Source organism: Carassius auratus, unplaced genomic scaffold (assembly GCF_003368295.1).
Source record: "Carassius auratus strain Wakin unplaced genomic scaffold, ASM336829v1 scaf_tig00008720, whole genome shotgun sequence".
NCBI classification, from domain to species: Eukaryota; Metazoa; Chordata; class Actinopteri; order Cypriniformes; family Cyprinidae; genus Carassius; species Carassius auratus.
Genome location: NW_020523972.1, coordinates 1 through 25080, shown reverse-complemented (window position 1 = coordinate 25080; position 25080 = coordinate 1). Strand labels below are relative to the sequence as shown.

The 25080-nt window shown below is 45.2% G+C and overlaps 27 non-coding genes across 27 annotated transcripts; all 27 read right to left on the bottom strand.

The window, feature by feature from the left end:
- Positions 1-38: 38 nt before the first annotated feature.
- On the bottom strand, positions 39-111 carry trnav-aac (transfer RNA valine (anticodon AAC)). The gene has a single exon. It is a non-coding gene; the product is annotated as a tRNA-Val (tRNA).
- Positions 112-1006: 895 nt separating this feature from the next.
- trnav-cac (transfer RNA valine (anticodon CAC)) lies at positions 1007-1079 on the bottom strand. The gene has a single exon. It is a non-coding gene; the product is annotated as a tRNA-Val (tRNA).
- A 1091-nt stretch (positions 1080-2170) lies between these two features.
- trnav-cac (transfer RNA valine (anticodon CAC)) lies at positions 2171-2243 on the bottom strand. Its single transcript has one exon. It is a non-coding gene; the product is annotated as a tRNA-Val (tRNA).
- A 123-nt stretch (positions 2244-2366) lies between these two features.
- On the bottom strand, positions 2367-2439 carry trnav-aac (transfer RNA valine (anticodon AAC)). The gene has a single exon. It is a non-coding gene; the product is annotated as a tRNA-Val (tRNA).
- A 2520-nt stretch (positions 2440-4959) lies between these two features.
- On the bottom strand, positions 4960-5032 carry trnav-cac (transfer RNA valine (anticodon CAC)). Its single transcript has one exon. It is a non-coding gene; the product is annotated as a tRNA-Val (tRNA).
- Positions 5033-5155: 123 nt separating this feature from the next.
- Positions 5156-5228, bottom strand: trnav-aac (transfer RNA valine (anticodon AAC)). The gene has a single exon. It is a non-coding gene; the product is annotated as a tRNA-Val (tRNA).
- An 895-nt stretch (positions 5229-6123) lies between these two features.
- trnav-cac (transfer RNA valine (anticodon CAC)) lies at positions 6124-6196 on the bottom strand. The gene has a single exon. It is a non-coding gene; the product is annotated as a tRNA-Val (tRNA).
- A 123-nt stretch (positions 6197-6319) lies between these two features.
- trnav-aac (transfer RNA valine (anticodon AAC)) lies at positions 6320-6392 on the bottom strand. Its single transcript has one exon. It is a non-coding gene; the product is annotated as a tRNA-Val (tRNA).
- An 896-nt stretch (positions 6393-7288) lies between these two features.
- trnav-cac (transfer RNA valine (anticodon CAC)) lies at positions 7289-7361 on the bottom strand. Its single transcript has one exon. It is a non-coding gene; the product is annotated as a tRNA-Val (tRNA).
- Positions 7362-7484: 123 nt separating this feature from the next.
- trnav-aac (transfer RNA valine (anticodon AAC)) lies at positions 7485-7557 on the bottom strand. Its single transcript has one exon. It is a non-coding gene; the product is annotated as a tRNA-Val (tRNA).
- Positions 7558-8450: 893 nt separating this feature from the next.
- trnav-cac (transfer RNA valine (anticodon CAC)) lies at positions 8451-8523 on the bottom strand. Its single transcript has one exon. It is a non-coding gene; the product is annotated as a tRNA-Val (tRNA).
- A 123-nt stretch (positions 8524-8646) lies between these two features.
- Positions 8647-8719, bottom strand: trnav-aac (transfer RNA valine (anticodon AAC)). The gene has a single exon. It is a non-coding gene; the product is annotated as a tRNA-Val (tRNA).
- Positions 8720-11239: 2520 nt separating this feature from the next.
- trnav-cac (transfer RNA valine (anticodon CAC)) lies at positions 11240-11312 on the bottom strand. Its single transcript has one exon. It is a non-coding gene; the product is annotated as a tRNA-Val (tRNA).
- Positions 11313-11435: 123 nt separating this feature from the next.
- trnav-aac (transfer RNA valine (anticodon AAC)) lies at positions 11436-11508 on the bottom strand. The gene has a single exon. It is a non-coding gene; the product is annotated as a tRNA-Val (tRNA).
- Positions 11509-12403: 895 nt separating this feature from the next.
- trnav-cac (transfer RNA valine (anticodon CAC)) lies at positions 12404-12476 on the bottom strand. Its single transcript has one exon. It is a non-coding gene; the product is annotated as a tRNA-Val (tRNA).
- Positions 12477-12599: 123 nt separating this feature from the next.
- trnav-aac (transfer RNA valine (anticodon AAC)) lies at positions 12600-12672 on the bottom strand. Its single transcript has one exon. It is a non-coding gene; the product is annotated as a tRNA-Val (tRNA).
- An 895-nt stretch (positions 12673-13567) lies between these two features.
- Positions 13568-13640, bottom strand: trnav-cac (transfer RNA valine (anticodon CAC)). The gene has a single exon. It is a non-coding gene; the product is annotated as a tRNA-Val (tRNA).
- Positions 13641-13763: 123 nt separating this feature from the next.
- On the bottom strand, positions 13764-13836 carry trnav-aac (transfer RNA valine (anticodon AAC)). Its single transcript has one exon. It is a non-coding gene; the product is annotated as a tRNA-Val (tRNA).
- Positions 13837-14929: 1093 nt separating this feature from the next.
- Positions 14930-15002, bottom strand: trnav-aac (transfer RNA valine (anticodon AAC)). The gene has a single exon. It is a non-coding gene; the product is annotated as a tRNA-Val (tRNA).
- A 1279-nt stretch (positions 15003-16281) lies between these two features.
- On the bottom strand, positions 16282-16354 carry trnav-cac (transfer RNA valine (anticodon CAC)). Its single transcript has one exon. It is a non-coding gene; the product is annotated as a tRNA-Val (tRNA).
- Positions 16355-16477: 123 nt separating this feature from the next.
- Positions 16478-16550, bottom strand: trnav-aac (transfer RNA valine (anticodon AAC)). The gene has a single exon. It is a non-coding gene; the product is annotated as a tRNA-Val (tRNA).
- Positions 16551-17641: 1091 nt separating this feature from the next.
- Positions 17642-17714, bottom strand: trnav-aac (transfer RNA valine (anticodon AAC)). Its single transcript has one exon. It is a non-coding gene; the product is annotated as a tRNA-Val (tRNA).
- A 1279-nt stretch (positions 17715-18993) lies between these two features.
- On the bottom strand, positions 18994-19066 carry trnav-cac (transfer RNA valine (anticodon CAC)). Its single transcript has one exon. It is a non-coding gene; the product is annotated as a tRNA-Val (tRNA).
- A 123-nt stretch (positions 19067-19189) lies between these two features.
- Positions 19190-19262, bottom strand: trnav-aac (transfer RNA valine (anticodon AAC)). The gene has a single exon. It is a non-coding gene; the product is annotated as a tRNA-Val (tRNA).
- Positions 19263-20353: 1091 nt separating this feature from the next.
- Positions 20354-20426, bottom strand: trnav-aac (transfer RNA valine (anticodon AAC)). The gene has a single exon. It is a non-coding gene; the product is annotated as a tRNA-Val (tRNA).
- A 1476-nt stretch (positions 20427-21902) lies between these two features.
- trnav-aac (transfer RNA valine (anticodon AAC)) lies at positions 21903-21975 on the bottom strand. Its single transcript has one exon. It is a non-coding gene; the product is annotated as a tRNA-Val (tRNA).
- An 898-nt stretch (positions 21976-22873) lies between these two features.
- Positions 22874-22946, bottom strand: trnav-cac (transfer RNA valine (anticodon CAC)). Its single transcript has one exon. It is a non-coding gene; the product is annotated as a tRNA-Val (tRNA).
- Between the last annotated feature and the right edge of the window lie 2134 nt (positions 22947-25080).

The window sequence follows — 25080 nt, the reverse complement described above, 5'->3', positions numbered from 1 at the left end:
CTCAAAGGTGTTTATACATTTCTTCAAAAGAGGACAGCTGTTTCTGCTCGGTTTTGAACCGAGGACCTTTCGCGTGTTAGGCGAATGTGATGACCACTACACTACAGAAACTCCACAGGCTAACGATAGTGCTTTTTGGGAAAATATTTATACTGTGATGTGCCCGAAAGCAAATAGACAATCTGCGTAAGTCCCACACACAAGAGGACAGAGTTCATTCGGCCTGGCAGTATATGCTGAGTTTCCTGAAACGCTACCCTTAACTTACCTCGGAATTAAACACTTGCAGCGTGATATCAAGCTGAAACCTGCCTTCCTGTGCTAGTCTCAAACTAACAAACCCAAAGTTTCAAGAGCACAGGAGAAACTCGAAAATGTCTCTTGGTGATTTTTGTTGGTCAAATTGTAGAGTTTCTCCATTCTTCTTGAAACTCACCACAGGGGTAGCACGTGTCCAGACTAGCATGGGAAAGCAAGTTTTAGCTTGATATCTCTTCAGAAAGCTGAGATGTGGACTTGCCACGGACAATCTACCCTATTGTAAAAAAACAGGCTGTTTGTGGTCAGTCGAATTCCGAGGGTTTGACACGTCTGGGTGCTTCGGGAGTAAGTGAGGAGCCACCTGAACAGGTTTATTGGCAGATTCGTTGACCATTGTGTTGAATTTCAAGAAGGTTAGCCATTTGTTAGAAACTGCTACGGCTTGCATCATTTTATCAGGAAATCTCTACACCTGTGTAGAGAAGGGCCTTCGTGATGCAGAGCTGCTGCTCAACAGAGGGCCACTCAGACAAATCTCTTTTTTCGTGTTCCTCAGAAGAAAGCCACGCAGGCTTGGAATGTCACGGTTGTGGGATAGGTTAAGGTCAAACAATGACTGCTCTTTCATTTCTGCATCAACTATACCTTTAGTGACTGTACTCATGCCTCTTGGCCGCAAAGCCTTGGAAGCGTTGAGTTCCTCCTCAACAGAAACCCACCTAAACAATTGTGAAAAGAGATGCAGTGTTCCCGCCCAGTTTCGAACTGGGGACCTTTCGCGTGTGAGGCGAACGTGATAACCACTACACTACGGAAACCCACTACCTAAAGAAGTCTGAAATCGTTCTGTGCAGGCTCGGCAATATGCGCATAAACGTTAAACCTTCTGAAGCCAACTGTCGGCTCAAAGGTGTTTATACATTTCTTCAAAAGAGGACAGCTGTTTCTGCTCGGTTTGAACCGAGGACCTTTCGCGTGTTAGGCGAATGTGATGACCACTACACTACAGAAACTCCACAGGCTAACGATAGTGCTTTTTGGGAAAATATTTATACTGTGATGTGCCCGAAAGCAAATAGACAATCTGCGTAAGTCCCACACACAAGAGGACAGAGTTCATTCGGCCTGGCAGTATATGCTGAGTTTCCTGAAACGCTACCCTTAACTTACCTCGGAATTAAACACTTGCAGCGTGATATCAAGCTGAAACCTGCCTTCCTGTGCTAGTCTCAAACTAACAAACCCAAAGTTTCAAGAGCACAGGAGAAACTCGAAAATGTCTCTTGGTGATTTTTGTTGGTCAAATTGTAGAGTTTCTCCATTCTTCTTGAAACTCACCACAGGGGTAGCACGTGTCCAGACTAGCATGGGAAAGCAAGTTTTAGCTTGATATCTCTTCAGAAAGCTGAGATGTGGACTTGCCACGTACAATCTACCCTATTGTAAAAAAAACAGGCTGTTTGTGGTCAGTCGAATTCCGAGGGTTTAACACGTCTGGGTGCTTCGGGAGTAAGTGAGGAGCCACCTGAACAGGTTTATTGGCAGATTCGTTGACCATTGTGTTGAATTTCAAGAAGGTTAGCCATGTGTTAGAAACTGCTACGGCTTGCATCATTTTATCAGGAAATCTCTACACCTGTGTAGAGAAGGGCCTTCGTGATGCAGAGCTGCTGCTCAACAGAGGGCCACTCAGACAAATCTCTTTTTTCGTGTTCCTCAGAAGAAAGCCACGCAGGCTTGGAATGTCACGGTTGTGGGATAGGTTAAGGTCAAACAATGACTGCTCTTTCATTTCTGCATCAACTATACCTTTAGTGACTGTACTCATGCCTCTTGGCCGCAAAGCCTTGGAAGCGTTGAGTTCCTCCTCAACAGAAACCCACCTAAACAATTGTGAAAAGAGATGCAGTGTTCCCGCCCAGTTTCGAACTGGGGACCTTTCGCGTGTGAGGCGAACGTGATAACCACTACACTACGGAAACCCACTACCTAAAGAAGTCTGAAATCGTTCTGTGCAGGCTCGGCAATATGCGCATAAACGTTAAACCTTCTGAAGCCAACTGTCGGCTCAAAGGTGTTTATACATTTCTTCAAAAGAGGACAGCTGTTTCTGCTCGGTTTTGAACCGAGGACCTTTCGCGTGTTAGGCGAATGTGATGACCACTACACTACAGAAACTCCACAGGCTAACGATAGTGCTTTTTGGGAAAATATTTATACTGTGATGTGCCCGAAAGCAAATAGACAATCTGCGTAAGTCCCACACACAAGAGGACAGAGTTCATTCGGCCTGGCAGTATATGCTGAGTTTCCTGAATCGCTACCCTTAACTTACCTTGGAATTAAACACTTGCAGCGTGATATCAAGCTGAAACCTGCCTTCCTGTGCTAGTCTCAAACTAACAAACCCAAAGTTTCAAGAGCACAGGAGAAACTCGAAAATGTCTCTTGGTGATTTTTGTTGGTCAAATTGTAGAGTTTCTCCATTCTTCTTGAAACTCACCACAGGGGTAGCACGTGTCCAGACTAGCATGGGAAAGCAAGTTTTAGCTTGATATCTCTTCAGAAAGCTGAGATGTGGACTTGCCACGTACAATCTACCCTATTGTAAAAAAACAGGCTGTTTGTGGTCAGTCGAATTCCGAGGGTTTAACACGTCTGGGTGCTTCGGGAGTAAGTGAGGAGCCACCTGAACAGGTTTATTGGCAGATTCGTTGACCATTGTGTTGAATTTCAAGAAGGTTAGCCATGTGTTAGAAACTGCTACGGCTTGCATCATTTTATCAGGAAATAACACTCCAGATGGATGTGTTTTAAAGTTCGTCAAGGGGACACACAGACTGCTTGTGGTCACAGTCTTTGTATTACCAGTGGACAGAAGGGCAGTTAGTGGTCACATAGGCGGTGAGAGGGACAGATGGGCTGTTTGTGGTGACACAGGTGATTATTGGGACAGAGAGGGCCGGCGCGCAGGGGTCTAAGGACGGCCTGCCACGTACCCCCTTTTAGGCGCCCCTTGAGGCCCTGCCCTTACTTGATGGCCTAGGCGGAAAAAGACCCTTACACAAGAGGACAGATTTCATTCGGCATGGCAGTCTACGCAGAGTTCCCTAAAATCTCTTCTTTGGTGTTTCTCAGAAGAAAGCCACGCAGGCTTGGAATGTCACAGTTGTGGGTTAGGTTTAGGTCAAACAATATCTGCTCTTTCATTTCTGCATCAGCTTTACCTTTAGTGACTGTATTCATGCCTCTTGGCCGCAAAGCCTTGGAAGCGTTGAGTTCCTCCTCAACAGAAACCCACCTGAACGATTTTGACCGTGATAACCTCTACACTATTGAAGCCTGCAGCCAAAGAGGTGTCAGATCTTTTCATCGCAAGCATCGTGGAGCGCGAATCAAATTACAGATTCCGTTGCGCTCTTCAGTCTGCAAATACCTTGTATTTTTAGCAGCAAACTAAGCAATTCTCCAGTTATCTGCGGGACAATCTGCGTAAGTCCCACACACAAGAGGACAGAGTTCATTCGGCCTGGCAGTATATGCAGAGTTTCCTGAAACGCTACCCTTAACTTACCTCGTAATTAAACACTTGCAGTGTGATATCAAGCTGAAATCTGCCTTCCTGTGCTAGTCTCAAACTAACAAACCCAAAGTTTCAAGAGCACAGGAGAAACTCGAAAATGTCTCTTGGTGATTTTTGTTGGTCAAATTGTTGAGTTTCTCCAATCTTACTTGAAACTCACCACAGGGGTAGCACGTGTCCAGACTAGCATGGGAAAGCAAGTTTTAGCTTGATATCTCTTCAGAAAGCTGAGATGTGGACTTGCCACGTACAATCTACCCTATTGTAAAAAAACAGGCTGTTTGTGGTCAGTCGAATTCCGAGGGTTTAACACTTCTGGGTGCTTCGGGAGTAAGTGAGGAGCCACCTGAACAGGTTTATTGGCAGATTCGTTGACCATTGTGTTGAATTTCAAGAAGGTTAGCCATGTGTTAGAAACTGCTACGGCTTGCATCATTTTATCAGGAAATCTCTACACCTGTGTAGAGAAGGGCCTTCGTGATGCAGAGCTGCTGCTCAACAGAGGGCCACTCAGACAAATCTCTTTTTTCGTGTTCCTCAGAAGAAAGCCACGCAGGCTTGGAATGTCACAGTTGTGGGTTAGGTTACAGTCTGCAAATACCTTCTATATTTAGCAGCAAACCAAGCAATTCTCCAGTTATCTGCGGGAATCCTCTGTGGCCATTTCTTTTTTGCTTTTTTCCCTCTTTCATTTAATATATGTATATTTATATGCTGTACGAAATATTGGATCTTTGAGTGCACCGGCCATCTGTTCATCGAAACTACCAGGTCAAAAGTACAGAGCACTGTCTGCGTGGCTATTACTGCTGCCTAGTGTGGCTTAATAATTATCTCTACACCTGTGTAGAGAAGGGCCTTCGTGATGCAGAGCTGCTGCTCAACAGAGGGCCACTCAGACAAATCTCTTTTGTCGTGTTCCTCAGAAGAAAGCCAAGCAGGCTTGGAATGTCACGGTTGTGGGATAGGTTAAGGTCAAACAATGACTGCTCTTTCATTTCTGCATCAACTATACCTTTAGTGACTGTACTCATGCCTCTTGGCCGCAAAGCCTTGGAAGCGTTGATTTCCTCCTCAACAGAAACCCACCTAAACATTTGTGAAAAGAGATGCAGTGTTCCCGCCCAGTTTCGAACTGGGGACCTTTCGCGTGTGAGGCGAACGTGATAACCACTACACTACGGAAACCCACTACCTAAAGTAGTCTGAAATCGTTCTGTGCAGGCTCGGCAATATGCGCATAAACGTTAAACCTTCTGAAGCCAACTGTCGGCTCAAAGGTGTTTATACATTTCTTCAAAAGAGGACAGCTGTTTCTGCTCGGTTTTGAACCGAGGACCTTTCGCGTGTTAGGCGAATGTGATGACCACTACACTACAGAAACTCCACAGGCTAACGATAGTGCTTTTTGGGAAAATATTTATACTGTGATGTGCCCGAAAGCAAATAGACAATCTGCGTAAGTCCCACACACAAGAGGACAGAGTTCATTCGGCCTGGCAGTATATGCTGAGTTTCCTGAAACGCTACCCTTAACTTACCTCGGAATTAAACACTTGCAGCGTGATATCAAGCTGAAACCTGCCTTCCTGTGCTAGTCTCAAACTAACAAACCCAAAGTTTCAAGAGCACAGGAGAAACTCGAAAATGTCTCTTGGTGATTTTTGTTGGTCAAATTGTAGAGTTTCTCCATTCTTCTTGAAACTCACCACAGGGGTAGCACGTGTCCAGACTAGCATGGGAAAGCAAGTTTTAGCTTGATATCTCTTCAGAAAGCTGAGATGTGGACTTGCCACGGACAATCTACCCTATTGTAAAAAAACAGGCTGTTTGTGGTCAGTCGAATTCCGAGGGTTTGACACGTCTGGGTGCTTCGGGAGTAAGTGAGGAGCCACCTGAACAGGTTTATTGGCAGATTCGTTGACCATTGTGTTGAATTTCAAGAAGGTTAGCCATTTGTTAGAAACTGCTACGGCTTGCATCATTTTATCAGGAAATCTCTACACCTGTGTAGAGAAGGGCCTTCGTGATGCAGAGCTGCTGCTCAACAGAGGGCCACTCAGACAAATCTCTTTTTTCGTGTTCCTCAGAAGAAAGCCACGCAGGCTTGGAATGTCACGGTTGTGGGATAGGTTAAGGTCAAACAATGACTGCTCTTTCATTTCTGCATCAACTATACCTTTAGTGACTGTACTCATGCCTCTTGGCCGCAAAGCCTTGGAAGCGTTGAGTTCCTCCTCAACAGAAACCCACCTAAACAATTGTGAAAAGAGATGCAGTGTTCCCGCCCAGTTTCGAACTGGGGACCTTTCGCGTGTGAGGCGAACGTGATAACCACTACACTACGGAAACCCACTACCTAAAGAAGTCTGAAATCGTTCTGTGCAGGCTCGGCAATATGCGCATAAACGTTAAACCTTCTGAAGCCAACTGTCGGCTCAAAGGTGTTTATACATTTCTTCAAAAGAGGACAGCTGTTTCTGCTCGGTTTTGAACCGAGGACCTTTCGCGTGTTAGGCGAATGTGATGACCACTACACTACAGAAACTCCACAGGCTAACGATAGTGCTTTTTGGGAAAATATTTATACTGTGATGTGCCCGAAAGCAAATAGACAATCTGCGTAAGTCCCACACACAAGAGGACAGAGTTCATTCGGCCTGGCAGTATATGCTGAGTTTCCTGAAACGCTACCCTTAACTTACCTCGGAATTAAACACTTGCAGCGTGATATCAAGCTGAAACCTGCCTTCCTGTGCTAGTCTCAAACTAACAAACCCAAAGTTTCAAGAGCACAGGAGAAACTCGAAAATGTCTCTTGGTGATTTTTGTTGGTCAAATTGTAGAGTTTCTCCATTCTTCTTGAAACTCACCACAGGGGTAGCACGTGTCCAGACTAGCATGGGAAAGCAAGTTTTAGCTTGATATCTCTTCAGAAAGCTGAGATGTGGACTTGCCACGTACAATCTACCCTATTGTAAAAAAAACAGGCTGTTTGTGGTCAGTCGAATTCCGAGGGTTTAACACGTCTGGGTGCTTCGGGAGTAAGTGAGGAGCCACCTGAACAGGTTTATTGGCAGATTCGTTGACCATTGTGTTGAATTTCAAGAAGGTTAGCCATGTGTTAGAAACTGCTACGGCTTGCATCATTTTATCAGGAAATCTCTACACCTGTGTAGAGAAGGGCCTTCGTGATGAAGAGATGCTGCTCAACAGAGGGCCACTCAGACAAATCTCTTTTTTTGTGTTCCTCAGAAGAAAGCCACGCAGGCTTGGAATGTCACGGTTGTGGGATAGGTTAAGGTCAAACAATGACTGCTCTTTCATTTCTGCATCAACTATACCTTTAGTGACTGTACTCATGCCTCTTGGCCGCAAAGCCTTGGAAGCGTTGAGTTCCTCCTCAACAGAAACCCACCTAAACAATTGTGAAAAGAGATGCAGTGTTCCCGCCCAGTTTCGAACTGGGGACCTTTCGCGTGTGAGGCGAACGTGATAACCACTACACTACGGAAACCCACTACCTAAAGAAGTCTGAAATCGTTCTGTGCAGGCTCGGCAATATGCGCATAAACGTTAAACCTTCTGAAGCCAACTGTCGGCTCAAAGGTGTTTATACATTTCTTCAAAAGAGGACAGCTGTTTCTGCTCGGTTTTGAACCGAGGACCTTTCGCGTGTTAGGCGAATGTGATGACCACTACACTACAGAAACTCCACAGGCTAACGATAGTGCTTTTTGGGAAAATATTTATACTGTGATGTGCCCGAAAGCAAATAGACAATCTGCGTAAGTCCCACACACAAGAGGACAGAGTTCATTCGGCCTGGCAGTATATGCTGAGTTTCCTGAAACGCTACCCTTAACTTACCTCGGAATTAAACACTTGCAGCGTGATATCAAGCTGAAACCTGCCTTCCTGTGCTAGTCTCAAACTAACAAACCCAAAGTTTCAAGAGCACAGGAGAAACTCGAAAATGTCTCTTGGTGATTTTTGTTGGTCAAATTGTAGAGTTTCTCCATTCTTCTTGAAACTCACCACAGGGGTAGCACGTGTCCAGACTAGCATGGGAAAGCAAGTTTTAGCTTGATATCTCTTCAGAAAGCTGAGATGTGGACTTGCCACGTACAATCTACCCTATTGTAAAAAAACAGGCTGTTTGTGGTCAGTCGAATTCCGAGGGTTTAACACGTCTGGGTGCTTCGGGAGTAAGTGAGGAGCCACCTGAACAGGTTTATTGGCAGATTCGTTGACCATTGTGTTGAATTTCAAGAAGGTTAGCCATGTGTTAGAAACTGCTACGGCTTGCATCATTTTATCAGGAAATCTCTACACCTGTGTAGAGAAGGGCCTTCGTGATGCAGAGCTGCTGCTCAACAGAGGGCCACTCAGACAAATCTCTTTTTTCGTGTTCCTCAGAAGAAAGCCACGCAGGCTTGGGGTCACGGTTGTGGGATAGGTTAAGGTCAAACAATGACTGCTCTTTCATTTCTGCATCAACTATACCTTTAGTGACTGTACTCATGCCTCTTGGCCGCAAAGCCTTGGAAGCGTTGAGTTCCTCCTCAACAGAAACCCACCTAAACAATTGTGAAAAGAGATGCAGTGTTCCCGCCCAGTTTCGAACTGGGGACCTTTCGCGTGTGAGGCGAACGTGATAACCACTACACTACGGAAACCCACTACCTAAAGAAGTCTGAAATCGTTCTGTGCAGGCTCGGCAATATGCGCATAAACGTTAAACCTTCTGAAGCCAACTGTCGGCTCAAAGGTGTTTATACATTTCTTCAAAAGAGGACAGCTGTTTCTGCTCGGTTTTGAACCGAGGACCTTTCGCGTGTTAGGCGAATGTGATGACCACTACACTACAGAAACTCCACAGGCTAACGATAGTGCTTTTTGGGAAAATATTTATACTGTGATGTGCCCGAAAGCAAATAGACAATCTGCGTAAGTCCCACACACAAGAGGACAGAGTTCATTCGGCCTGGCAGTATATGCTGAGTTTCCTGAAACGCTACCCTTAACTTACCTCGGAATTAAACACTTGCAGCGTGATATCAAGCTGAAACCTGCCTTCCTGTGCTAGTCTCAAACTAACAAACCCAAAGTTTCAAGAGCACAGGAGAAACTCGAAAATGTCTCTTGGTGATTTTTGTTGGTCAAATTGTAGAGTTTCTCCATTCTTCTTGAAACTCACCACAGGGGTAGCACGTGTCCAGACTAGCATGGGAAAGCAAGTTTTAGCTTGATATCTCTTCAGAAAGCTGAGATGTGGACTTGCCACGTACAATCTACCCTATTGTAAAAAAACAGGCTGTTTGTGGTCAGTCGAATTCCGAGGGTTTAACACGTCTGGGTGCTTCGGGAGTAAGTGAGGAGCCACCTGAACAGGTTTATTGGCAGATTCGTTGACCATTGTGTTGAATTTCAAGAAGGTTAGCCATGTGTTAGAAACTGCTACGGCTTGCATCATTTTATCAGGAAATAACACTCCAGATGGATGTGTTTTAAAGTTCGTCAAGGGGACACACAGACTGCTTGTGGTCACAGTCTTTGTATTACCAGTGGACAGAAGGGCAGTTAGTGGTCACATAGGCGGTGAGAGGGAGAGATGGGCTGTTTGTGGTGACACAGGTGATTATTGGGACAGAGAGGGCCGGCGCGCAGGGGTCTAAGGACGGCCTGCCACGTACCCCCTTTTAGGCGCCCCTTGAGGCCCTGCCCTTACTTGATGGCCTAGGCGGAAAAAGACCCTTACACAAGAGGACAGATTTCATTCGGCATGGCAGTCTACGCAGAGTTCCCTAAAATCTCTTCTTTGGTGTTTCTCAGAAGAAAGCCACGCAGGCTTGGAATGTCACAGTTGTGGGTTAGGTTTAGGTCAAACAATATCTGCTCTTTCATTTCTGCATCAGCTTTACCTTTAGTGACTGTATTCATGCCTCTTGGCCGCAAAGCCTTGGAAGCGTTGAGTTCCTCCTCAACAGAAACCCACCTGAACGATTTTGACCGTGATAACCTCTACACTATTGAAGCCTGCAGCCAAAGAGGTGTCAGATCTTTTCATCGCAAGCATCGTGGAGCGCGAATCAAATTACAGATTCCGTTGCGCTCTTCAGTCTGCAAATACCTTGTATTTTTAGCAGCAAACTAAGCAATTCTCCAGTTATCTGCGGGACAATCTGCGTAAGTCCCACACACAAGAGGACAGAGTTCATTCGGCCTGGCAGTATATGCAGAGTTTCCTGAAACGCTACCCTTAACTTACCTCGTAATTAAACACTTGCAGTGTGATATCAAGCTGAAATCTGCCTTCCTGTGCTAGTCTCAAACTAACAAACCCAAAGTTTCAAGAGCACAGGAGAAACTCGAAAATGTCTCTTGGTGATTTTTGTTGGTCAAATTGTTGAGTTTCTCCAATCTTACTTGAAACTCACCACAGGGGTAGCACGTGTCCAGACTAGCATGGGAAAGCAAGTTTTAGCTTGATATCTCTTCAGAAAGCTGAGATGTGGACTTGCCACGTACAATCTACCCTATTGTAAAAAAACAGGCTGTTTGTGGTCAGTCGAATTCCGAGGGTTTAACACTTCTGGGTGCTTCGGGAGTAAGTGAGGAGCCACCTGAACAGGTTTATTGGCAGATTCGTTGACCATTGTGTTGAATTTCAAGAAGGTTAGCCATGTGTTAGAAACTGCTACGGCTTGCATCATTTTATCAGGAAATCTCTACACCTGTGTAGAGAAGGGCCTTCGTGATGCAGAGCTGCTGCTCAACAGAGGGCCACTCAGACAAATCTCTTTTTTCGTGTTCCTCAGAAGAAAGCCACGCAGGCTTGGAATGTCACAGTTGTGGGTTAGGTTACAGTCTGCAAATACCTTCTATATTTAGCAGCAAACCAAGCAATTCTCCAGTTATCTGCGGGAATCCTCTGTGGCCATTTCTTTTTTGCTTTTTTCCCTCTTTCATTTAATATATGTATATTTATATGCTGTACGAAATATTGGATCTTTGAGTGCACCGGCCATCTGTTCATCGAAACTACCAGGTCAAAAGTACAGAGCACTGTCTGCGTGGCTATTACTGCTGCCTAGTGTGGCTTAATAATTATCTCTACACCTGTGTAGAGAAGGGCCTTCGTGATGCAGAGCTGCTGCTCAACAGAGGGCCACTCAGACAAATCTCTTTTGTCGTGTTCCTCAGAAGAAAGCCAAGCAGGCTTGGAATGTCACGGTTGTGGGATAGGTTAAGGTCAAACAATGACTGCTCTTTCATTTCTGCATCAACTATACCTTTAGTGACTGTACTCATGCCTCTTGGCCGCAAAGCCTTGGAAGCGTTGATTTCCTCCTCAACAGAAACCCACCTAAACATTTGTGAAAAGAGATGCAGTGTTCCCGCCCAGTTTCGAACTGGGGACCTTTCGCGTGTGAGGCGAACGTGATAACCACTACACTACGGAAACCCACTACCTAAAGTAGTCTGAAATCGTTCTGTGCAGGCTCGGCAATATGCGCATAAACGTTAAACCTTCTGAAGCCAACTGTCGGCTCAAAGGTGTTTATACATTTCTTCAAAAGAGGACAGCTGTTTCTGCTCGGTTTTGAACCAAGGACCTTTCGCGTGTTAGGCGAATGTGATGACCACTACACTACAGAAACTCCACAGGCTAACGATAGTGCTTTTTGGGAAAATATTTATACTGTGATGTGCCCGAAAGCAAATAGACAATCTGCGTAAGTCCCACACACAAGAGGACAGAGTTCATTCGGCCTGGCAGTATATGCTGAGTTTCCTGAAACGCTACCCTTAACTTACCTCGGAATTAAACACTTGCAGCGTGATATCAAGCTGAAACCTGCCTTCCTGTGCTAGTCTCAAACTAACAAACCCAAAGTTTCAAGAGCACAGGAGAAACTCGAAAATGTCTCTTGGTGATTTTTGTTGGTCAAATTGTAGAGTTTCTCCATTCTTCTTGAAACTCACCACAGGGGTAGCACGTGTCCAGACTAGCATGGGAAAGCAAGTTTTAGCTTGATATCTCTTCAGAAAGCTGAGATGTGGACTTGCCACGGACAATCTACCCTATTGTAAAAAAACAGGCTGTTTGTGGTCAGTCGAATTCCGAGGGTTTGACACGTCTGGGTGCTTCGGGAGTAAGTGAGGAGCCACCTGAACAGGTTTATTGGCAGATTCGTTGACCATTGTGTTGAATTTCAAGAAGGTTAGCCATTTGTTAGAAACTGCTACGGCTTGCATCATTTTATCAGGAAATCTCTACACCTGTGTAGAGAAGGGCCTTCGTGATGCAGAGCTGCTGCTCAACAGAGGGCCACTCAGACAAATCTCTTTTTTCGTGTTCCTCAGAAGAAAGCCACGCAGGCTTGGAATGTCACGGTTGTGGGATAGGTTAAGGTCAAACAATGACTGCTCTTTCATTTCTGCATCAACTATACCTTTAGTGACTGTACTCATGCCTCTTGGCCGCAAAGCCTTGGAAGCGTTGAGTTCCTCCTCAACAGAAACCCACCTAAACAATTGTGAAAAGAGATGCAGTGTTCCCGCCCAGTTTCGAACTGGGGACCTTTCGCGTGTGAGGCGAACGTGATAACCACTACACTACGGAAACCCACTACCTAAAGAAGTCTGAAATCGTTCTGTGCAGGCTCGGCAATATGCGCATAAACGTTAAACCTTCTGAAGCCAACTGTCGGCTCAAAGGTGTTTATACATTTCTTCAAAAGAGGACAGCTGTTTCTGCTCGGTTTTGAACCGAGGACCTTTCGCGTGTTAGGCGAATGTGATGACCACTACACTACAGAAACTCCACAGGCTAACGATAGTGCTTTTTGGGAAAATATTTATACTGTGATGTGCCCGAAAGCAAATAGACAATCTGCGTAAGTCCCACACACAAGAGGACAGAGTTCATTCGGCCTGGCAGTATATGCTGAGTTTCCTGAAACGCTACCCTTAACTTACCTCGGAATTAAACACTTGCAGCGTGATATCAAGCTGAAACCTGCCTTCCTGTGCTAGTCTCAAACTAACAAACCCAAAGTTTCAAGAGCACAGGAGAAACTCGAAAATGTCTCTTGGTGATTTTTGTTGGTCAAATTGTAGAGTTTCTCCATTCTTCTTGAAACTCACCACAGGGGTAGCACGTGTCCAGACTAGCATGGGAAAGCAAGTTTTAGCTTGATATCTCTTCAGAAAGCTGAGATGTGGACTTGCCACGTACAATCTACCCTATTGTAAAAAAACAGGCTGTTTGTGGTCAGTCGAATTCCGAGGGTTTAACACGTCTGGGTGCTTCGGGAGTAAGTGAGGAGCCACCTGAACAGGTTTATTGGCAGATTCGTTGACCATTGTGTTGAATTTCAAGAAGGTTAGCCATGTGTTAGAAACTGCTACGGCTTGCATCATTTTATCAGGAAATCTCTACACCTGTGTAGAGAAGGGCCTTCGTGATGCAGAGCTGCTGCTCAACAGAGGGCCACTCAGACAAATCTCTTTTTTCGTGTTCCTCAGAAGAAAGCCACGCAGGCTTGGAATGTCACGGTTGTGGGATAGGTTAAGGTCAAACAATGACTGCTCTTTCATTTCTGCATCAACTATACCTTTAGTGACTGTACTCATGCCTCTTGGCCGCAAAGCCTTGGAAGCGTTGAGTTCCTCCTCAACAGAAACCCACCTAAACAATTGTGAAAAGAGATGCAGTGTTCCCGCCCAGTTTCGAACTGGGGACCTTTCGCGTGTGAGGCGAACGTGATAACCACTACACTACGGAAACCCACTACCTAAAGAAGTCTGAAATCGTTCTGTGCAGGCTCGGCAATATGCGCATAAACGTTAAACCTTCTGAAGCCAACTGTCGGCTCAAAGGTGTTTATACATTTCTTCAAAAGAGGACAGCTGTTTCTGCTCGGTTTTGAACCGAGGACCTTTCGCGTGTTAGGCGAATGTGATGACCACTACACTACAGAAACTCCACAGGCTAACGATAGTGCTTTTTGGGAAAATATTTATACTGTGATGTGCCCGAAAGCAAATAGACAATCTGCGTAAGTCCCACACACAAGAGGACAGAGTTCATTCGGCCTGGCAGTATATGCTGAGTTTCCTGAAACGCTACCCTTAACTTACCTCGGAATTAAACACTTGCAGCGTGATATCAAGCTGAAACCTGCCTTCCTGTGCTAGTCTCAAACTAACAAACCCAAAGTTTCAAGAGCACAGGAGAAACTCGAAAATGTCTCTTGGTGATTTTTGTTGGTCAAATTGTAGAGTTTCTCCATTCTTCTTGAAACTCACCACAGGGGTAGCACGTGTCCAGACTAGCATGGGAAAGCAAGTTTTAGCTTGATATCTCTTCAGAAAGCTGAGATGTGGACTTGCCACGTACAATCTACCCTATTGTAAAAAAAACAGGCTGTTTGTGGTCAGTCGAATTCCGAGGGTTTAACACGTCTGGGTGCTTCGGGAGTAAGTGAGGAGCCACCTGAACAGGTTTATTGGCAGATTCGTTGACCATTGTGTTGAATTTCAAGAAGGTTAGCCATGTGTTAGAAACTGCTACGGCTTGCATCATTTTATCAGGAAATCTCTACACCTGTGTAGAGAAGGGCCTTCGTGATGAAGAGATGCTGCTCAACAGAGGGCCACTCAGACAAATCTCTTTTTTCGTGTTCCTCAGAAGAAAGCCACGCAGGCTTGGAATGTCACGGTTGTGGGATAGGTTAAGGTCAAACAATGACTGCTCTTTCATTTCTGCATCAACTATACCTTTAGTGACTGTACTCATGCCTCTTGGCCGCAAAGCCTTGGAAGCGTTGAGTTCCTCCTCAACAGAAACCCACCTAAACAATTGTGAAAAGAGATGCAGTGTTCCCGCCCAGTTTCGAACTGGGGACCTTTCGCGTGCTGAGGCGAACGTGATAACCACTACACTACGGAAACCCACTACCTAAAGAAGTCTGAAATCGTTCTGTGCAGGCTCGGCAATATGCGCATAAACGTTAAACCTTCTGAAGCCAACTGTCGGCTCAAAGGTGTTTATACATTTCTTCAAAAGAGGACAGCTGTTTCTGCTCGGTTTTGAACCGAGGACCTTTCGCGTGTTAGGCGAATGTGATGACCACTACACTACAGAAACTCCACAGGCTAACGATAGTGCTTTTTGGGAAAATATTTATACTGTGATGTGCCCGAAAGCAAATAGACAATCTGCGTAAGTCCCACACACAAGAGGACAGAGTTCATTCGGCCTGGCAGTATATGCTGAGTTTCCTGAAACGCTACCCTTAACTTACCTCGGAATTAAACACTTGCAGCGTGATATCAAGCTGAAACCTGCCTTCCTGTGCTAGTCTCAAACTAACAAACCCAAAGTTTCAAGAGCACAGGAGAAACTCGAAAATGTCTCTTGGTGATTTTTGTTGGTCAAATTGTAGAGTTTCTCCATTCTTCTTGAAACTCACCACAGGGGTAGCACGTGTCCAGACTAGCATGGGAAAGCAAGTTTTAGCTTGATATCTCTTCAGAAAGCTGAGATGTGGACTTGCCACGTACAATCTACCCTATTGTAAAAAAACAGGCTGTTTGTGGTCAGTCGAATTCCGAGGGTTTAACACGTCTGGGTGCTTCGGGAGTAAGTGAGGAGCCACCTGAACAGGTTTATTGGCAGATTCGTTGACCATTGTGTTGAATTTCAAGAAGGTTAGCCATGTGTTAGAAACTGCTACGGCTTGCATCATTTTATCAGGAAATCTCTACACCTGTGTAGAGAAGGGCCTTCGTGATGCAGAGATGCTGCTCAACAGAGGGCCACTCAGACAAATCTCTTTTTTGTGTTCCTCAGAAGAAAGCCACGCAGGCTTGGAATGTCACAGTTGTGGGTTAGGTTACAGTCTGCAAATACCTTCTATATTTAGCAGCAAACCAAGCAATTCTCCAGTTATCTGCGGGAATCCTCTGTGGCCATTTCTTTTTTGCTTTTTTCCCTCTTTCATTTAATATATGTATATTTCTATGCTGTACGAAATATTGGATCTTTGAGTGCACCGGCCATCTGTTCATCGAAACTACCAGGTCAAAAGTACAGAGCACTGTCTGCGTGGCTATTACTGCTGCCTAGTGTGGCTTAATAATTATCTCTACACCTGTGTAGAGAAGGGCCTTCGTGATGCAGAGCTGCTGCTCAACAGAGGGCCACTCAGACAAATCTCTTTTGTCGTGTTCCTCAGAAGAAAGCCAAGCAGGCTTGGAATGTCACGGTTGTGGGATAGGTTAAGGTCAAACAATGACTGCTCTTTCATTTCTGCATCAACTATACCTTTAGTGACTGTACTCATGCCTCTTGGCCGCAAAGCCTTGGAAGCGTTGATTTCCTCCTCAACAGAAACCCACCTAAACAATTGTGAAAAGAGATGCAGTGTTCCCGCCCAGTTTCGAACTGGGGACCTTTCGCGTGTGAGGCGAACGTGATAACCACTACACTACGGAAACCCACTACCTAAAGAAGTCTGAAATCGTTCTGTGCAGGCTCGGCAATATGCGCATAAACGTTAAACCTTCTGAAGCCAACTGTCGGCTCAAAGGTGTTTATACATTTCTTCAAAAGAGGACAGCTGTTTCTGCTCGGTTTTGAACCGAGGACCTTTCGCGTGTTAGGCGAATGTGATGACCACTACACTACAGAAACTCCACAGGCTAACGATAGTGCTTTTTGGGAAAATATTTATACTGTGATGTGCCCGAAAGCAAATAGACAATCTGCGTAAGTCCCACACACAAGAGGACAGAGTTCATTCGGCCTGGCAGTATATGCTGAGTTTCCTGAAACGCTACCCTTAACTTACCTCGGAATTAAACACTTGCAGCGTGATATCAAGCTGAAACCTGCCTTCCTGTGCTAGTCTCAAACTAACAAACCCAAAGTTTCAAGAGCACAGGAGAAACTCGAAAATGTCTCTTGGTGATTTTTGTTGGTCAAATTGTAGAGTTTCTCCATTCTTCTTGAAACTCACCACAGGGGTAGCACGTGTCCAGACTAGCATGGGAAAGCAAGTTTTAGCTTGATATCTCTTCAGAAAGCTGAGATGTGGACTTGCCACGGACAATCTACCCTATTGTAAAAAAACAGGCTGTTTGTGGTCAGTCGAATTCCGAGGGTTTGACACGTCTGGGTGCTTCGGGAGTAAGTGAGGAGCCACCTGAACAGGTTTATTGGCAGATTCGTTGACCATTGTGTTGAATTTCAAGAAGGTTAGCCATTTGTTAGAAACTGCTACGGCTTGCATCATTTTATCAGGAAATCTCTACACCTGTGTAGAGAAGGGCCTTCGTGATGCAGAGCTGCTGCTCAACAGAGGGCCACTCAGACAAATCTCTTTTTTCGTGTTCCTCAGAAGAAAGCCACGCAGGCTTGGAATGTCACGGTTGTGGGATAGGTTAAGGTCAAACAATGACTGCTCTTTCATTTCTGCATCAACTATACCTTTAGTGACTGTACTCATGCCTCTTGGCCGCAAAGCCTTGGAAGCGTTGAGTTCCTCCTCAACAGAAACCCACCTAAACAATTTTGAAAAGAGATGCAGTGTTCCCGCCCAGTTTCGAACTGGGGAACTTTCGCGTGTGAGGCAAACGTGATAACCACTACACTACGGAAACCCACTACCTAAAGAAGTCTGAAATCATTCTGTGCAGGCTCGGCAATATGCGCATAAACGTTAAACCTTCTGAAGCCAACTGTCGGCTCAAAGGTGTTTATACATTTCTTCAAAAGAGGACAGCTGTTTCTGCTCGGTTTTGAACCGAGGACCTTTCGCGTGTTAGGCGAATGTGATGACCACTACACTACAGAAACTCCACAGGCTAACGATAGTGCTTTTTGGGAAAATATTTATACTGTGATGTGCCCGAAAGCAAATAGACAATCTGCGTAAGTCCCACACACAAGAGGACAGAGTTCATTCGGCCTGGCAGTATATGCTGAGTTTCCTGAAACGCTACCCTTAACTTACCTCGGAATTAAACACTTGCAGCGTGATATCAAGCTGAAACCTGCCTTCCTGTGCTAGTCTCAAACTAACAAACCCAAAGTTTCAAGAGCACAGGAGAAACTCGAAAATGTCTCTTGGTGATTTTTGTTGGTCAAATTGTAGAGTTTCTCCATTCTTCTTGAAACTCACCACAGGGGTAGCACGTGTCCAGACTAGCATGGGAAAGCAAGTTTTAGCTTGATATCTCTTCAGAAAGCTGAGATGTGGACTTGCCACGTACAATCTACCCTATTGTAAAAAAACAGGCTGTTTGTGGTCAGTCGAATTCCGAGGGTTTAACACGTCTGGGTGCTTCGGGAGTAAGTGAGGAGCCACCTGAACAGGTTTATTGGCAGATTCGTTGACCATTGTGTTGAATTTCAAGAAGGTTAGCCATGTGTTAGAAACTGCTACGGCTTGCATCATTTTATCAGGAAATCTCTACACCTGTGTAGAGAAGGGCCTTCGTGATGAAGAGATGCTGCTCAACAGAGGGCCACTCAGACAAATCTCTTTTTTGTGTTCCTCAGAAGAAAGCCACGCAGGCTTGGAATGTCACAGTTGTGGGTTAGGTTACAGTCTGCAAATACCTTCTATATTTAGCAGCAAACCAAGCAATTCTCCAGTTATCTGCGGGAATCCTCTGTGGCCATTTCTTTTTTGCTTTTTTCCCTCTTTCATTTAATATATGTATATTTCTATGCTGTACGAAATATTGGATCTTTGAGTGCACCGGCCATCTGTTCATCGAAACTACCAGGTCAAAAGTACAGAGCACTGTCTGCGTGGCTATTACTGCTGCCTAGTGTGGCTTAATAATTATCTCTACACCTGTGTAGAGAAGGGCCTTCGTGATGCAGAGCTGCTGCTCAACAGAGGGCCACTCAGACAAATCTCTTTTGTCGTGTTCCTCAGAAGAAAGCCAAGCAGGCTTGGAATGTCACGGTTGTGGGATAGGTTAAGGTCAAACAATGACTGCTCTTTCATTTCTGCATCAACTATACCTTTAGTGACTGTACTCATGCCTCTTGGCCGCAAAGCCTTGGAAGCGTTGATTTCCTCCTCAACAGAAACCCACCTAAACAATTGTGAAAAGAGATGCAGTGTTCCCGCCCAGTTTCGAACTGGGGACCTTTCGCGTGTGAGGCGAACGTGATAACCACTACACTACGGAAACCCACTACCTAAAGAAGTCTGAAATCGTTCTGTGCAGGCTCGGCAATATGCGCATAAACGTTAAACCTTCTGAAGCCAACTGTCGGCTCAAAGGTGTTTATACATTTCTTCAAAAGAGGACAGCTGTTTCTGCTCGGTTTTGAACCGAGGACCTTTCGCGTGTTAGGCGAATGTGATGACCACTACACTACAGAAACTCCACAGGCTAACGATAGTGCTTTTTGGGAAAATATTTATACTGTGATGTGCCCGAAAGCAAATAGACAATCTGCGTAAGTCCCACACACAAGAGGACAGAGTTCATTCGGCCTGGCAGTATATGCTGAGTTTCCTGAAACGCTACCCTTAACTTACCTCGGAATTAAACACTTGCAGCGTGATATCAAGCTGAAACCTGCCTTCCTGTGCTAGTCTCAAACTAACAAACCCAAAGTTTCAAGAGCACAGGAGAAACTCGAAAATGTCTCTTGGTGATTTTTGTTGGTCAAATTGTAGAGTTTCTCCATTCTTCTTGAAACTCACCACAGGGGTAGCACGTGTCCAGACTAGCATGGGAAAGCAAGTTTTAGCTTGATATCTCTTCAGAAAGCTGAGATGTGGACTTGCCACGGACAATCTACCCTATTGTAAAAAAACAGGCTGTTTGTGGTCAGTCGAATTCCGAGGGTTTGACACGTATGGGTGCTTCGGGAGTAAGTGAGGAGCCACCTGAACAGGTTTATTGGCAGATTCGTTGACCATTGTGTTGAATTTCAAGAAGGTTAGCCATTTGTTAGAAACTGCTACGGCTTGCATCATTTTATCAGGAAATCTCTACACCTGTGTAGAGAAGGGCCTTCGTGATGCAGAGCTGCTGCTCAACAGAGGGCCACTCAGACAAATCTCTTTTTTCGTGTTCCTCAGAAGAAAGCCACGCAGGCTTGGAATGTCACGGTTGTGGGATAGGTTAAGGTCAAACAATGACTGCTCTTTCATTTCTGCATCAACTATACCTTTAGTGACTGTACTCATGCCTCTTGGCCGCAAAGCCTTGGAAGCGTTGAGTTCCTCCTCAACAGAAACCCACCTAAACAATTTTGAAAAGAGATGCAGTGTTCCCGCCCAGTTTCGAACTGGGGAACTTTCGCGTGTGAGGCGAACGTGATAACCACTACACTACGGAAACCCACTACCTAAAGAAGTCTGAAATCATTCTGTGCAGGCTCGGCAATATGCGCATAAACGTTAAACCTTCTGAAGCCAATTGTCGGCTCAAAGGTGTTTATACATTTCTTCAAAAGAGGACAGCTGTTTCTGCTCGGATTTGAACCGAGGACCTTTCGCGTGTTAGGCGAATGTGATGACCACTACACTACAGAAACTCCACAGGCTAACGATAGTGCTTTTTGGGAAAATATTTATACTGTGATGTGCCCGAAAGCAAATAGACAATCTGCGTAAGTCCCACACACAAGAGGACAGAGTTCATTCGGCCTGGCAGTATATGCTGAGTTTCCTGAAACGCTACCCTTAACTTACCTCGGAATTAAACACTTGCAGCGTGATATCAAGCTGAAACCTGCCTTCCTGTGCTAGTCTCAAACTAACAAACCCAAAGTTTCAAGAGCACAGGAGAAACTCGAAAATGTCTCTTGGTGATTTTTGTTGGTCAAATTGTAGAGTTTCTCCATTCTTCTTGAAACTCACCACAGGGGTAGCACGTGTCCAGACTAGCATGGGAAAGCAAGTTTTAGCTTGATATCTCTTCAGAAAGCTGAGATGTGGACTTGCCACGTACAATCTACCCTATTGTAAAAAAACAGGCTGTTTGTGGTCAGTCGAATTCCGAGGGTTTAACACGTCTGGGTGCTTCGGGAGTAAGTGAGGAGCCACCTGAACAGGTTTATTGGCAGATTCGTTGACCATTGTGTTGAATTTCAAGAAGGTTAGCCATGTGTTAGAAACTGCTACGGCTTGCATCATTTTATCAGGAAATCTCTACACCTGTGTAGAGAAGGGCCTTCGTGATGAAGAGATGCTGCTCAACAGAGGGCCACTCAGACAAATCTCTTTTTTGTGTTCCTAAGAAGAAAGCCACGCAGGCTTGGAATGTCACAGTTGTGGGTTAGGTTACAGTCTGCAAATACCTTCTATATTTAGCAGCAAACCAAGCAATTCTCCAGTTATCTGCGGGAATCCTCTGTGGCCATTTCTTTTTTGCTTTTTTCCCTCTTTCATTTAATATATGTATATTTCTATGCTGTACGAAATATTGGATCTTTGAGTGCACCGGCCATCTGTTCATCGAAACTACCAGGTCAAAAGTACAGAGCACTGTCTGCGTGGCTATTACTGCTGCCTAGTGTGGCTTAATAATTATCTCTACACCTGTGTAGAGAAGGGCCTTCGTGATGCAGAGCTGCTGCTCAACAGAGGGCCACTCAGACAAATCTCTTTTGTCGTGTTCCTCAGAAGAAAGCCAAGCAGGCTTGGAATGTCACGGTTGTGGGATAGGTTAAGGTCAAACAATGACTGCTCTTTCATTTCTGCATCAACTATACCTTTAGTGACTGTACTCATGCCTCTTGGCCGCAAAGCCTTGGAAGCGTTGATTTCCTCCTCAACAGAAACCCACCTAAACAATTGTGAAAAGAGATGCAGTGTTCCCGCCCAGTTTTCGAACTGGGGACCTTTCGCGTGTGAGGCGAACGTGATAACCACTACACTACGGAAACCCACTACCTAAAGAAGTCTGAAATCGTTCTGTGCAGGCTCGGCAATATGCGCATAAACGTTAAACCTTCTGAAGCCAACTGTCGGCTCAAAGGTGTTTATACATTTCTTCAAAAGAGGACAGCTGTTTCTGCTCGGTTTTGAACCGAGGACCTTTCGCGTGTTAGGCGAATGTGATGACCACTACACTACAGAAACTCCACAGGCTAACGATAGTGCTTTTTGGGAAATATTTATACTGTGATGTGCCCGAAAGCAAATAGACAATCTGCGTAAGTCCCACACACAAGAGGACAGAGTTCATTCGGCCTGGCAGTATATGCTGAGTTTCCTGAAACGCTACCCTTAACTTACCTCGGAATTAAACACTTGCAGCGTGATATCAAGCTGAAACCTGCCTTCCTGTGCTAGTCTCAAACTAACAAACCCAAAGTTTCAAGAGCACAGGAGAAACTCGAAAATGTCTCTTGGTGATTTTTGTTGGTCAAATTGTAGAGTTTTCTCCATTCTTCTTGAAACTCACCACAGGGGTAGCACGTGTCCAGACTAGCATGGGAAAGCAAGTTTTAGCTTGATATCTCTTCAGAAAGCTGAGATGTGGACTTGCCACGGACAATCTACCCTATTGTAAAAAACAGGCTGTTTGTGGTCAGTCGAATTCCGAGGGTTTGACACGTCTGGGTGCTTCGGGAGTAAGTGAGGAGCCACCTGAACAGGTTTATTGGCAGATTCGTTGACCATTGTATTGAATTTCAAGAAGGTTAGCCATTTGTTAGAAACTGCTACGGCTTGCATCATTTTATCAGGAAATCTCTACACTGTGTAGAGAAGGGCCTTCGTGATGCAGAAAACTGCTGCTCAACAGAGGGCCACTCAGACAAATCTCTTTTTTTTCGTGTTCCTCAGAAGAAGCCACGCAGGCTTGGAATGTCACGGTTGTGGATAGGTTAAGGTCAACAATGACTGCTTCTGTTCATTTTCTGCATCACTATACCTTTAGTGACTGTACTCTATGCCTCTTGGCCGCAAAGCCCTTGGAAGCGTTGAGTTCCTCCTCAACAGAAACCCACCTAAACAATTGTGAAAAGAGATGCAGTGTTCCCGCCCAGTTTCGAACTGGGGACCTTTCGCGTGTGAGGCGAACGTGATAACCACTACACTACGGAAACCCACTACCTAAAGAAGTCTGAAATCGTTCTGTGCAGGCTCGGCAATATGCGCATAAACGTTAAACCTTCTGAAGCCAACTGTCGGCTCAAAGATGTTTATACATTTCTTCAAAAGAGGACAGCTGTTTCTGCTCGGTTTGAAACCCGAGGACCTTTCGCGTGTTTAGGCGAATGTGATGACCACTACACTACAGAAACTCCACAGGCTAACATAGTGCTTTTTGGGAAAATATTTTACTGTGATGTGCCCGAAAGCAAATAGACAATCTGGCGTAAGTCCCACACACAAGAGGACAGAGTTCATTCGGCCTGGCAGTATATGCTGAGGTTTCCTGAAACGCTACCCTTAACTTACTCGGAATTAAACACTTGCAGCGTGATATCAGCTGAAACCTGCCTTCCTGTGCTAGTCTCAAACTAACAAACCCAAAGTTTTCAAGAGCACAGGAGAAACTCGAAAATGTCTCTTGGTGATTTTTGTTGGTCAAATTGTAGAGTTTCTCCATTCCTTCTTGAAACTCACCACAGGGGTAGCACGTGTCCAGACTAGCATGGGAAAGCAAGTTTTAGCTTGATATCTCTTCAGAAAGCTGAGATGTGGACTTGCCACGTACAATCTACCCTATTGTAAAAAAACAGGCTGTTTGTGGTCAGTCGAATTCCGAGGGTTTAACACGTCTGGGTGCTTCGGGAGTAAGTGAGGAGCCACCTGAACAGGTTTATTGGCAGATTCGTTGACCATTGTGTTGAATTTCAAGAAGGTTAGCCATGTGTTAGAAACTGCTACGGCTTGCATCATTTTATCAGGAAATAACACTCCAGATGGATGTGTTTTAAAGTTCGTCAAGGGGACACACAGACTGCTTGTGGTCACAGTCTTTGTATTACCAGTGGACAGAAGGGCAGTTAGTGGTCACATAGGCGGTGAGAGGACAGATGGGCTGTTTGTGGTGACACAGGTGATTATTGGGACAGAGAGGGCCGGCGCGCAGGGGTCTAAGGACGGCCTGCCACGTACCCCCTTTTAGGCGCCCCTTGAGGCCCTGCCCTTACTTGATGGCCTAGGCGGAAAAAGACCCTTACACAAGAGGACAGATTTCATTCGGCATGGCAGTCTACGCAGAGTTCCCTAAAATCTCTTCTTTGGTGTTTCTCAGAAGAAAGCCACGCAGGCTTGGAATGTCACAGTTGTGGGTTAGGTTTAGGTCAAACAATATCTGCTCTTTCATTTCTGCATCAACTTTACCTTTAGTGACTGTATTCATGCCTCTTGGCCGCAAAGCCTTGGAAGCGTTGAGTTCCTCCTCAACAGAAACCCACCTGAACGATTTTGACCGTGATAACCTCTACACTATTGAAGCCTGCAGCCAAAGAGGTGTCAGATCTTTTCATCGCAAGCATCGTGGAGCGCGAATCAAATTACAGATTCCGTTGCGCTCTTCAGTCTGCAAATACCTTATATTTTTAGAAAAGTATCTATATATGCGGAGTTTCCTGAATACGCACCCTTAACTTACCTCGGAATTAAAACACTTGCAGTGTGATATCAAGCTGAAATCTGCCTTCCTGTGCTAGTCTCAAACTAACAAACCCAAAGTTTCAAGAGCACAGGAGAAACTCGAAAATGTCTCTTGGTGATTTTTGTTGGTCAAATTGTTGAGTTTCTCCAATCTTACTTGAAACTCACCACAGGGGTAGCACGTGTCCAGACTAGCATGGGAAAGCAAGTTTTAGCTTGATATCTCTTCAGAAAGCTGAGATGTGGACTTGCCACGTACAATCTACCCTATTGTAAAAAAACAGGCTGTTTGTGGTCAGTCGAATTCCGAGGGTTTAACACGTTCTGGGTGCTTCGGGAGTAAGTGAGGAGCCACCTGAACAGGTTTATTGGCAGATTCGTTGACCATTGTGTTGAATTTCAAGAAGGTTAGCCATGTGTTAGAAACTGCTACGGCTTGCATCATTTTATCAGGAAATCTCTACACCTGTGAGAGAAGGGCCTTCGTGATGCAGAGCTGCTGCTCAACAGAGGGCCACTCAGACAAATCTCTTTTTTCTGTTCCTCAGAAGAAAGCCACGCAGGCTTGAATGTCACGGTTGTGGGATAAGTTAAGTCAAACAATGACTGCTCTTT